This window comes from Rhinopithecus roxellana, chromosome 20, assembly GCF_007565055.1.
Source record: "Rhinopithecus roxellana isolate Shanxi Qingling chromosome 20, ASM756505v1, whole genome shotgun sequence".
In the NCBI taxonomy this organism is placed as follows: Eukaryota; Metazoa; Chordata; class Mammalia; order Primates; family Cercopithecidae; genus Rhinopithecus; species Rhinopithecus roxellana.
This window is the reverse complement of record NC_044568.1, coordinates 66,570,735-66,583,785: the sequence shown is the minus strand read 5'-3', so window position 1 is coordinate 66,583,785 and position 13,051 is coordinate 66,570,735. Positions and strand designations below refer to the sequence as shown.

General features: G+C 46.6%; 1 protein-coding gene across 2 annotated transcripts in view; it reads left to right on the top strand.

Annotated features, from left to right (window-relative positions):
* Positions 1-13,051, top strand: part of ZFHX3 (zinc finger homeobox 3) — a 261,276-nt gene that overhangs the window by 157,337 nt on the left and 90,888 nt on the right. The window lies entirely within an intron of this gene.

Sequence of the window (13,051 nt, the reverse complement as noted above, 5' to 3'; positions counted from 1 at the left end):
CTGGCTGTTTCTTGGGTCCACGCTGCTTGCTACTTCAATGCGTCTAGACCTTCTAGTGGGAGCTCGCCTCGTTTCTACCTCCCCATGTCGTCTCCCTGCAGCCACCTTTTTCCCCACTTCCCTCCCTCCACCCATGACTCCCCCTCCCATTGCGACTTCATTGGGTAGAATCACCTCCTCTTTTCTATTTTTTCCATCTTCCAGTCTCTTGTGCTCAACTTAGATGCATAAGACAGTCACTTGCCTCTTTCGAAATGAAAACTTTCCAAGAAAAGCTCTCCTTTCATCCTAGGTCCCATGCTTTCTCTATGACAGAATCTTCCAGATTCTTAACAGAATCCTCTGACCTGCTCACCTCTATTCCATGTCTCAACCTCCTACAACCCATTTCCTCTGTCACCAAGCCACTCTTGGGAGGGTGCCGCTGATCTTTGACTGACACAGCCCAGGAAGCGCTGGGCCTGACTGTTTTCTGTTTGCAATGTTTGAAATTGTTGCCCAGCCCTTTCTTGAAGCTCCCTTCCCTTCCCTTGCCTTCCCTTGGCTTCCAGGGTGTTTTCCTCTTCTCCGCCGGCTTCCCTTGACAGTCTCCAAGCCTGACCCTGGCTGGTGGTTCTCAGCCTGCCCCATGTACCTGGGCATCGGGCACTGTGGCCTGGTCCTCGGCTCTCAGCCTCTTGAGCTTTGATCTCCTGGTGCTGCCAAATGCCCTTGAACAGCTTCCTGGACGCTACTGGCCCCACCTCCCAGATGCTGAGCTTCCTGGACATCTCATTGGTCACACCTCCTGGACCCCTTGCTCACCACTCTCTCTGCCACACTTCTTTTTCCTTTTAATGACAGCTTGTCTAACGGCCCGGCCAAGCCAGAGATTCGAGGCCACTCCTGGTCCCTCAGTCTCCCGCAGTGTCTTCTCAGCCATTCAGCCATCATGGGTGTGTGCAGCTTTAACCTTAATATAATAAACTTACACGTTTTTATAATTTTTAAATGCAAAAAGTTACATAAATTATATGAAGAAGAGCATGCCCCTTTCCCATCCCCTTTTCCAGGGGATCAGCTTTCGGCTTTCAGATGTTTCTTTTGTTACTTATTTCCATGTTTCTCCTCATGCTTCTACGACTGTATCTTGTTTTTAAGTTTTAGATGTTAACTCTTGACTTTCTACCTGGGCAGATGAGGATTTCACTGGTGTGCTGTTCCACAAACCCACCTGCGTATGCACCTACACCCATACCCCAACCACAAACTCACTGAGATGGCACACACACCAGCCCCGATACCTCATAGACACACATTCTTGCACCTGTGCACACACGCATGCACGCACGCGTGCACACACACACACTTTCTCTGCATCCCACACATTCCATCGACATTCACATACACAGCCCACAGATAAGACACCATATCCACATACATTGTATACACCCACACACACCCTGTATATGCTCACACACCCACACAAGCCATATACTGCACCCACGCGCCCCATCCGCGTGCACCTCCCCCACATACACTGCACCCCCCACATGCAAACATCGTAAACTCATAGACTCTGTACCCCCACACACCCCACACACACTGACAAGCACCCTCACTCTACCCACAAATACACAGGCGCTGCCCCGCACACACCCGCACCCCCCATACCCCACTTGGACTCCCTCCCGTTCCCCAACCCCCTCCACACTCAGTCCTTCCTACCTCCACCTTCTATTATGATTAAACAATAATTGGGGGTTATATTAATATTCAGTGTTTTCATTATTATAACTATAAATATTAATCGCAGCTGAGCCATGTAGAGTTTTATAATTTCATTTACCTTCTTGTACAACTTATTGTCTTCTCTGGTTTTCTAGGTACCTATGATTAATTCATGGCGAACCTTACTCTGCCAGAAGTAGACATTTCCTAATCTCTGAACGCTCTGCTCTATCAGTTTTTCTGTCAGCTTCATTTCCTCCTGGAGGCATCCCTCCTAAGCCCCTCCAAAGCCCTCTGCCCACCTGCTCCTCTCCGGATCATCCGACTGCTCCTTCGCTGCCTCCTCATATAAATGAAACAGCAATTCCCAAATGATGGGATAGGCCACAATTCAAGAATTTTTCTCCCAGCTAGAGTGGTCGAGGTTTCGACAGTCAGTAGGAATCGTTTGTTCAGGAAAGGGCTGTTGGGTGCTGGGGTAATTTTTGTCACTTGAAGGTCACTGCAAGACTGTCTCTTGCCATGTGTTTTTCAAACGCCTCTTCTGGTTAAAGTTGAAACACCTTAATTGGTGGAGCTTCTGCTTTGCCTCTGATCCCATCCATCTGCATGGGAGCACTCTCAGGAGTGAGGGATGAGGACGGGCCTGAGGCTGAGGCCATTGGGCCATCTAGCTGTGGGGGAGCCCGTGCCCCACCCTGGGATTGTGGCCTCCGTTTGATCCGCTGCTCTGCATTAGTGCACTGTCCAGTCATTCCCCGGATTCTTTTTCTTTCTACCAACACACCTAGACCTGTTTCTTGCTCAGGGTTTGTGTTTTGTTTGGGGTGTTTTTGTGGCCAGCTCTGCAAACATCATTGTTTTCATCGTCTGTTAAAACCTGGTCCATTTCACCCCTCAATTCTTTCTTTCACTCTGCTCAGAATTCCTTTTGTATTGAGATGCCCACAGTAAACAGTCTACAACTGCCACTTCACCCGGAGTCTGTGGCCTGGAACAAACGGTTCCCCGTTTTGGAATGTGGTGCTTCCGTGGATGCAGGCCGGCACCAGTGCCTTCGAGGTTCCTCTCATTTAGTGTGTACTACGGGTTTTTCCCCACGAGAAGCGTGTGAGCAACGTCAGTGAGATGATGGACTTCCCTTCCGTATTTCAAGATCCTTTGGGATTGGCTTTGACCTGGAGTCATGTTTTTGTTCTCTCCCCTGCTCCCTCCCCACGCCACACTCTTCCCCTCCCACACACAGGCTCCAGTTCAGTCCATACTACTGATGACAAAAGGGACAAAGTATTACGTATTATTTATTCATATTGACATTAACAAGAACTTGGTTCTGTTTTAGGAACCACTTTAAGAAAACTCATCTTAAGATATATCCTCCCTCTCCCCAGGGGTTGGCTCTTCAGAACTTGAAAGGATATCTTCAAGAGAATGGATGTTATGGACCTGGTAGAATTGAGACGTTTAAGATGATCAACTTTAAATTTTGTAAACATCGACTTTATAGACTATTCCCAACTCTGTCCTCTATAACACAAGGGTCAGGACATGATTTTTCAGCTAGAAATGTCATCCTGTGGCATCAGGAGCGTTAGGAAGTCCTAGAGCACCTTTTGGGAGCCCCACCCGGTCTGACCAGAAGCTGCCCATCCAGAGCTGTGCTGTCTCGAGTTGGAACTTCTGGCTTTCTGTCATCATCCTGCTAAGTGATGACATTCCTTCTCCCTTCCTCTTCTCCTCTGTTGTCCACGTGCCGCAGAATATTACACAAAACCCTTCAGAAACAACTCCCTGTCCCTTCTGAGTTCTGGACCTCATCCTCAGTCTCACTTCACCACCTGCGGGTATCTAGATGTCTCCTCCTAAGGCAGGAGGGGTGAACTCCACAATAGTTTCTGCCCTGTGGATGACAAAAAAATATCATCTATTCTCAGTTTACCTGTTATTTAAGTCACTTGTTTGCCAATTGGTCCAGTTCATCATGTAGCCTGCCAACCCATGTGAACCTGTGGGTCTGGAGGAAGGAGTCAAGGTAGAAGAAATTGCAAAGGTAGAAGAAATTGCAAAGGTCTCCTCCGTCCCTTCAGAATTTCCTGGTGGCAGCCAGGATCTATATCTGCCATGACTGGTTACGTAACCCTGTGAGAGGCCTTGTGGTTGGGCACATACATCTAAGTCCTGCCCTGCACCAGAGGACAGAGCCTTGGCCGCCAGCTGAGTGCTAACAGTTAGGCTGCTGTGCCCGTGTGGCCCTGCCGTGGTGGAGTTCTGCCCTTATGTCAGTGGGCAGGCTGCGTCCTGTGTTAAATTGTCTTTGGTTCAGTGTGATGGTCTTTGTCGTTACACTTTTCCACCCTTACCCTACAATAGACACAAGCACGCATGCCTGCTGGGGCCTTCCTGTTTTAAAAATGGCTTGGAAATACATCTCTCAAAGACAGTAACTCACCAGGTGAGGTTCTTCTTCCAACCCCCACAATTTATTTTTATTGGCTTGAGTGTTTTATCTGCAAGACCAAGTAGTCTCTGGAGTTGGTTGGGATTTGGTCTCGGCATTTCATACTTACACACCCACAGGTAGAAGCCACTCATCAATCACTGGCCGATGCCCTGGGCCGGAGCCCTGAGTTGCCGGCAGCTGCCATTTGCTTCCCTAGTTGACCAGAAGCTCTTGAAAAATGGAGAGCTCTCAGAGGTGGGTCATGTGGAGGATCAGCTTCCCTGTTTGCTTATTTAAAAGGCATTTCTGGCTCCTGGGTGAAACTGTAGTTAATTTCATTCTATCAAGTGCCCTGGGCTTTGAGAACACAGGCCCTTTGTATTTCTGCTGTCAGCCTTTCTCCTTCTCTTCCTCCTCCTGTTTTCTCTCTTCCTGGCCTTGTCCTAAGTACTTTCTCTTTCATGTAGACATAGACCTCCAAATTTTACATGCATGTAATTAAGTTCAACAATTCTTTACTGACGACCGATTACATATAAGGCTTTTTCTGAGGTGGAGAGCATAGCTGATCACTGATGCCTCCTCTGCGCTCTCAGTATGGACACACTGATGACTAGACCAGCTCAGGCATTGGAAGTAACTGGACCCGGACTCAGTTTACAGAGGGCGCATGATGATTCAGAATTTAAGAGACTTGTTTTGCTTGGAGCAAAAAGCAGTATCCCCCTTTACAGATACATTTTTGGCATTCACAGTAGTGAATTTCTGGGGCCAGAGAGGTGCACACAGTTTGCCAAGTGATAGTGTGGTTTTGGTGACAGCCTTTACTGCAACACTCACTGGCCTCATTTGATGGATCATTTTTTAAACCAAGTTTCAGGGTGTTCTGCTTAACTTACATTGCTTAAAAGACCAAGAATATATACTGTCTTCAGCTTTCTTACTTGGTTTTGTTTTTATTTTTCAAAGTTGGTGTAAGGCTGCTCTCTAAATATAAAGTATATCTTTTTTTTGTAAATAGCTAAATTATATGCAATCTCAGTGTAATTTTTCTGATAGCACTAAAATATGTTGTGGCCAGCTCTGAATTTCTGAAATATTGTTTTTATAAAACCAGCACACCCATACTTTTTTCTCCTTTCCTTTTTACTGTACTTCTTGTTGACCGGGCTTGGGGAAGGTATAGGAACTTAAAGTATTTTTAACTCGAGAAGTTAAATGTAAAAGTGCATCAAAACAAATGGGGGTGCCTGAAATTTTAAGTGTTTATGGAAGCATGGAGAAAATATGACTTTATCTGTCTAAAGGACATTCCCTGATGAAGGACTCTTTGGACAGGGATTGTAAATTTCAGCATGCTTTTTAGAAAGATGCTTCACAATGCAAGGGTAAAGAGAGGTCATTATGTATGAACATGAAGAGAGAACATAATGTTGTTAAATGAAAAATGAGTTTACAGGATAACATAGGTTGATTCCTTTTTGTAAGTATTTTTCTTACAGCTTTAAAAATAATCATTCAAGCAAGGAGTTTGTGACTGGTGTCTGGCTGTTTTGGGGATGGGATGTATTTATATGGACTAACAATGTCAGATGTGTGGCACGGGCTCAGATGGTGGTGGTGTTTGTTGATAGAGATTTTAGCAAAATCACTAACAGGCTACCGAGAAGTAAATCTTGGTTGTCTTTTGTTCATGGAGGTGTTTTTTATTTGCCAGTATTTGTAGTTTGATCACTCTGTGATTCTCTTGCATTTTGCATTTACATAGAGAGGACAGGAGTAGTTCTCAGGGTGTACACTGTCTTGTTTTTCTGTTGGAACAGAGTTCTTGATTTGCCTTAATTAGTCCTCTAACAATCTACAAAGGTCAGTGCCAATTGCCTGTTCATTTACATTTGTAATTGTGATGGCTTCTGATTACGTATTTCTTGTCTTAGTCCTTCCTAAGTACATGCTAGTGTGTCCTCCCCCACCCGGCCCCCCACAACACACACACCCCAGAGTGGTGTGAAGGCCAAAAATCTGACTCCTCATAGATGAAACCTTTGTAGCGACTGCTCAGCCTCACTGGAACTTCAGTGTCTGTTCTGGAAAGCCATCTTGGAGAGGCTATTGCTTCTAAGTTAGGGATATAATGAAGCCAGAATCAGGGAAATTACGTCGATACCAGGCAAGAAATCCGAGAGCCATTATCTAGGAGCCTTGTTGAACTGAGTAATTAAGGGCAATTAAACTTTTCTGCTTGCTCTCTGCAAAATATGCTAATGATCTGGTCTGCTGGAAAGTGGACATACGCAGTGCTGTTTCACTGCTGTCAGATGCTGCTGGCCTGTAAGGTCTCCTGGAGAAGGTGTGGCATCACCAGGATGGACAGGTGGGCAGTGGGTTGAGCGTGCAGCCTCCCACCCAGCCTCCTATGTCCTGGCTGTCTGTTCCAGGACTTGCACCTGTTCACCAGTTACCTAGACCTGGCTTCAGTGGCCTGGGCTACAGTGATTCATATTCACTCATTCTTTGATATTCTAGACCCACCATTCATTCGTTGTGTTATTTTTCTGAGATGATGAGCTCCCAGGGTTTTGTGCGTGTTGTTTCAGCATGTGACATTGTGGCATCAGCTGTACACTGCCCTTCTGGTTAATATTGGTCTTGGTCAGGGTCTCCAGGCTGTCTTCCATGCTATCTTCATGAGTGGGTGGCAGTGCATGCCTAACGCTGCCCGCTGGGAGAAGCAGTGATACTGTAGCCTCTCACTGCTAGGGACGGTTTTTTTTTTTTTTTTTTGGCACAGCAAAAAAGAAAAGGAAAAAGGGGTACCTGCTGGTGGTTCCTGGAATTAGGAGAGACAGTATATGGGTGTGGTTGTGTGTTGAGGGGTGAGCATTGGGCAGGGGGTCCTCTGTTTACGGATGTGAGCATGCCAGAGACCCCCATTGGCTCGTCAGAGCCCAGTGACATGGGGACTCCCAAGGGAGCCACAGGACATCATGTCATACCAAGTGTTCTTTTTGTGAAACCTTTATTTGCAAACATCCCAAGTCACCTTCGAAAGGTATATCCAAGAAACTTGACAATTTGAAACTCTGCCCTAGACTGAATGTGGATAGCTAGCCAGTGAGTGGGTGTTTGTGCTGGGCTGGGAGTTGGGGGTTCTGTCCCTGGATTTCACCGGAGGGGAGAGACGTTCTAAAGCCAACTGTAGCAGAAAGTGGCAGCCGTCCTCTGCTGTCTCCTGCCGTGTGTGCAGACCCCTCCCATATGGATCCCCCATCCTAGCCTCGAGTTCACACTTTCTCCATTGCCTGAATGGATGTTTCCAGAGAAATAACGATTTGTACCTGTACCGTCTTTAGTAATGTCCAAAGAATCCATTTCTAGGGCTACTTACATCCTATATGAAACTTGTTCCCGACCTGGGTAGGGGCCAGGGAGGAAATAGAACATGCAACTATCTCTCTGCGGACAGAAATAGCTCAAAGGCTTTTTCTCAGAGTCACAGATGTTAAGGAACCCCCTTCAAACTGTGACCCAATTATAAGAATTATGGTTCCAAATTATTTTTTTCAAACATTGACAAGCAGTGGAAAGTTTTGTGGCCTCACAAATCAGTCTAAGCACTACCCATACCTCCCTGGTTCCTGGGCTTTCAGATCCCTTGAGAGCCACAAGGAAGCATCTCCAAATTCTCTATTAATGCTAAATAAAATTTTAAATCCAGTTTCTGCATCATACTAACCAGATTTCAAGTGCTTAATAGTGCCATGGGGCTCGTGGTTAACTTCGTACAGATTTCTAGAACAGTTCAGAAAGTTCTGTTGGACCATGCTCAGCTCCTCCTCACTGGGTTTCCTCAGACTTCCGGTAGACCTAGACTAGGTTTGGGCGACATTTTCCTTAATCTTTTTTGGCTTGCATTTTAGAGAAGTGTGGTTCCCGCCAGCCTGGATGGGGTACATCTTTTCTTACTGATCTTTCTCTCGGTTTCACAGTTTTTCTCACTATGGGAGAAACGTCTTCAAATAAGCATTTAATTTTGCGTTTTGCCACTTATGTCTTATTCCATTAGCAGTTTTGAGGGACTTTGAAAGGACTTTGTAAAGATGTGTTTTTCAGAGTGGATGTTAAATGGCTTTTTATCGTTTTCTACCTCAAGACTATCTTGAGACCTTTTGTGTATATGTTAATAAAAGGAGCCATTTATTGCTTTTAAAAGATCTTTGACCTCTGCTCTAATTAGAATATCAAAAATCAGACAGTGTGTGATTTTCTTGGTACAGGGCCATCTGTTGTTTCAACCCAAAATTTTATCCACAATTGTCATATTAAAGTCAAAAAAGAATGTGTGTATTTTTCACCCCCCATTTCCATTGGTTGGCTTAAACAAAAGAATTGTATTTTCTCATAGTTCTGGGGCTAAAGGTGCAAGATCCAGGTGCCGGCAGGTTTGGCTTCTCCTGAGGCCTTGGTCTCATACAGCCTTGTCTCTGTGGGAGTCCCCCTGGTGTCTGTCTCTATGATTAGGGCATACCAGATAGATTGGATTAGGGTCTACCCTAAAGGCCTCATGTTAACCTAATCACCTCCTTGAAAGTCCTGTCTCCAGTCATAGCCACATCCTCAGGTACTGGAGGTTGGGACTTCAACCTAGGATGCTGGGGGGAACCACAGTTCAGTCTGTAACCCGGACTTTCTGATATCTGAGGCCAGTTTCTTGTTTCCTTTTCTATGATTACTTTGGGTGGGCAGGAGGGTAGGACATAAAGGTGGTGGCAGAGATGAAGGGAGGTCATGGAGATCCTGGAAGTCGCCTCGGGCAGAACCGTCAGCGCCCACCAGGCCTTCTCTGGCTTCCTGCTCTCAGCACACGGTTGTCAGTGCTGGCTTTGGTATGGGATTAACTACTGCGACCACTGGAAGGGGAATCCGAATGAAGCTGGAAGTGCTCAAAGATACTCGTTAGGACAGGAAAAGGGGTCAGAGCCATGAGTCCTCTGAGCCCAGTTTACCATGACTTTTTCCATAGCCCTCGCTGAAACCTTCCTGCTGGCAAATAGCAAGAGGACTCACGACCGGCCACATAGAGGAAGGTTCTTGTGCCTGTGAAATTTGATGGTCTTAGCATCGAGAAAAGCTGCCTTTGCTGAGGGTGCTCCTTCAGGCTGGCCTGTGTTAGGCTCCTTTTGGAGGGATTTATGGAAAGAGAAACTCCTTGGCCCGGCGCGGTGGCTCACGCCTGTAATTCAGCACTTTGGGAGGCCCAGGCGGGTGGATCACTAGAGCTCAGGTATTGGAGACCAGCCTGGCCAACATGGTGAAACCCCATCTGTACTAAAAATATAAAAATTAGGCAGGCATGGTGGCAGGTGCCTGTGATCCCAGCTTCTCGGGAGGCTGAGGCAGGAGAATTGCTTGCACCCGGGATGCGAAGGTTGCAATGAGCAGAGGCTGCACCACTGCACTCCAGCCTGGGCGACAGAGCAAGACTCCGTCTCAAAAGAAAAAAAAAGAAATAGAAACCCCTCCCTGCTGCCCAATGCACTTTTAGGAACTGAGCAGATCTCACTAGGCTTGTGTGTGGTGTTTGTGCTCTGGTTGGGGTAGATGCTTTCTAGAGCCTTACAATTTTCTATGACCTGTTAAGAGTGTAGAATTCAATACGGTGCCAGTTGATTGACTGGACTTCCATCCAAAGGATTTCAGTTGCTGGAAGTACCTGAAGGACTTTTTATTCCTTAGTTTTTCCTTACCCTGTGTTATATACTCCAGGCTAGACATGATAGAAAGATCCCAGTGTGTATATTGTTACCCTGTGTAGCTTTCATTCACTTGCGCCTCCAGGGCAAGTCACATCCTGCTTCCCAAGGCTGGTCTTTCCCAGATTGAGCCTGTGATGCAAGCCCCGGGGGCAGCCTCCACAGGGCCATTCCTGTCCTGCACGAGTGTAAAGCAAAGGCGAACTCGGGCCTTTCCTGGCAATCCTGGATGTCTCAGGTCGCTAGGTTCCCATTGCACCAGCCCATCTGTCTCAGTGCCATGTTGCCAGTGGCTGCTGTATTGGATGTGCAGACAGAAGCCATTTCTTTCCCTGTAGAATGTTCCTGAGGACAGGGCTGCTGTAGACAGCAGCAGAGTAGGGACTTGGTGCTGAGGCCCAGGGCCCAGGGTCCAGGGCTGTGCTCTTCTCGCTGCGTCTTGCCTCCTTGCTGCGGGCTGACAAACGCATCCACGGGAGAAGTAGCACTTTGCCCTAGGGGTGGGATTCTTTGTGTCTAGAAAACAAAACAGTGTGATCCATCGCTGGATTCTCTCCAGGATAGAAATGAAGAAATCCTAAGACCTAGGTGAGCAAAGAGGCAGCAGTTACCTGTGACTCTGCACACTCCAGAGCACGTGCCTCGGGTTGCTCTGAGAAGTGGGAACAGTTCGAATGGTTTTCCTAATGCCCAAAGCCCTGTGTGATTTTCTTGTGTGAGTCCATTTCAGAAGCATTGAGAAACCCCACAGCATGGAGGGCAGCCCTGATCTGAGTGGCCCTGGCAGGGGTCCTCACTGGAGTGGCTTCTAGCCTGTCACCGGCACTGGCACCAGTGAAGTGTGTGTGTGATGAGGATGTGGCCTGGCCATCTGCTGTGCAGCCCTGAACCCAGCCCATACGTTTTTACGGCAATAACTGGGATTTTGTAGTAGATGTCAGCTGGACTTTTGGTTGGTGAGTTTTTTTGTTTTTTTTTGTTTTGTTGTTGTTGTTGTTGTTGTTGTTTTTGTAGAAACAGGGTGTCTACACAGGCTGGAGTACTGTGGCACAATCATGGCTCACTGCAGCCTCCCATCTCCTGGACTCAAGTGATCCTCCTGCCTCAGTCTTCCAAGTAGCATAGGCATGCACCACCACGCCTGGCTAATTTTCTTATTTGTAGACAGTGTCTCACTATGTTGCCAGGGCTGCTCTTGAAGTTCTGGCCTCAAGTGATCCTCCTGCCTCAGCCTCCCAAAGTTGTGATTTGCCCTGTTCAGGTTTACAAGTCCACTATAATTCAGGTGTGAGGTGCCTCCTTCACCACTCAAGCCGTGGCCCCCAGTTAAGGGGAGCCCCTTCGGGCAGGGAGTGGAGGTGCCATGTCTCCAGCAACCTTGAGTACAGGGCTGACTGCAAGGAGGAGGGGTCTGAGTTGACCTGAACTTTGAGGAATCCATGCACGTGCTTGTCTGGGATCAGCATAGCGCTTTGGGGCTCTCTGTTTTAGCCCAGGGATCAGAAGTTTTTTTTTCTCTAAAAACTAAATCCTTTCCTAGTGACTCACTGCCCAAGTATGAAACACAGGAAAGACTTTTGTCCTTTTAACTTGAGGACGAGTCGTCTGTACTACAACATAAACACCAGACACGAAGAATGAGAAACTAGCTGTGCTCAGGGTGTGTGCTGTGATGACTAAGGCAAATTGAGATTCTCCTCCTACACCGGACCCTCTGATGCGTAGTCACTTTCCGCAGACCATCTTCATACAGAAGACCGTGATGTTTATTTCCACAATAAGAATTTGATCTCACTCTTAGATATTGTAACAACAACAAAAACCTACACAGTGCCTTAACACTTTTGTTGTCTTGGTGGCCACAGTGCTGCGTGTCCAGAGGTCATTATTCCATTCTTGAGGGCTGATGACCTACTTCTGATTTCCATGTCTAGCTGGCCTTTGACAGACAGGCCTGATCGAATTCTGCAGCCATTTGATTCTCTGAGGACCTGTGCCCAGACCTCAGGCGGATCTGGAGACTTCCTTAGAACACATAAGACCGGGGAGATTTGTGCCATACTGGGCTGTTTTCTCTGGGCTTTGCTTTAATCAGGAATGTAGACTGTTTTTTGGTTTTGGTAGACGGCATGCAGGGGCAGGGCTTCCAGCCATTTCTGTACGGCATTGTTACAGGGCTCATTGGGAAATAGTGATTCTTTTTCAATAGCTATTTTGGAATCACCCCCCTTTGTCCCCCGCCAAGTCCCTGTTCCCCTTGGGATTGTCAGGCTCACGTTGAAAGACCCCCAGAGGGAAGGATGTTGGCATATATCACAGATATCTGGAAAGAATGTTTCAACCACACCTGGCTGCCGTGTGTGAGGACAAATTTAATTTATTTTAAAAATCTGGCCACAGGCAGCTTTTTCTGTTTGTTTCTTTAGGGGGGGAAAAAATTGAAAAGCAGTAGCAAGCTATGGTTCACATTTGTTTTCTTCCAGATTGGACCAGCCAGCAGAAGAGAGATTATCTCTAAAGGATATGAAAGGTTTAATCATTTTAATTTTGTTTTTATTAAGGTTTATCATAACTTTTTTTTTCAACATGCCTGGGTAGAACAGAAGGAGAGAAGAGGAGGTAATATAAATATACAGAAACCCCCAAGCATTTGGTTAATAAAACTTTCCAACGGGCGATGCCTCTTGGGGAGGAAGTGGTTGGATGGCTGGGGATGGCGGGCCGACTGGAGAAGGCGGTGACTGTGCTGAATCGTGGCCAGCATCTTGCAAGCTTCCTGTCCAGTTCCAGCAGACACTTGTGGGAGCTCAGAGCTTTCATGAAACGGAATGAGAAGAAGCTCTGACTGTGGGCTTATTCCATCATGTTTCTCAAGCAAGACTGAATCCCTGAGCCATCTGTGGCTGAAGAAGTCTGAATTTACAGAGAACAATAAAATTTACTTCTATGAGATTCTTCCACCCCTACCATCTCAGTGAAATATTTGAACCCGTATATTTTGAAAACTTGCTTTAGGCTAAAACCTCTGAAGTTGCATGCATGCACGTGTGTTTTATGAAGCGGTGAAGTTGGGATAAAAATAGCCTTGGTTTTTGGATAGAAAAACTATCCTATAAATTATGATGAAAATGAGTAACTAGGATGCTAG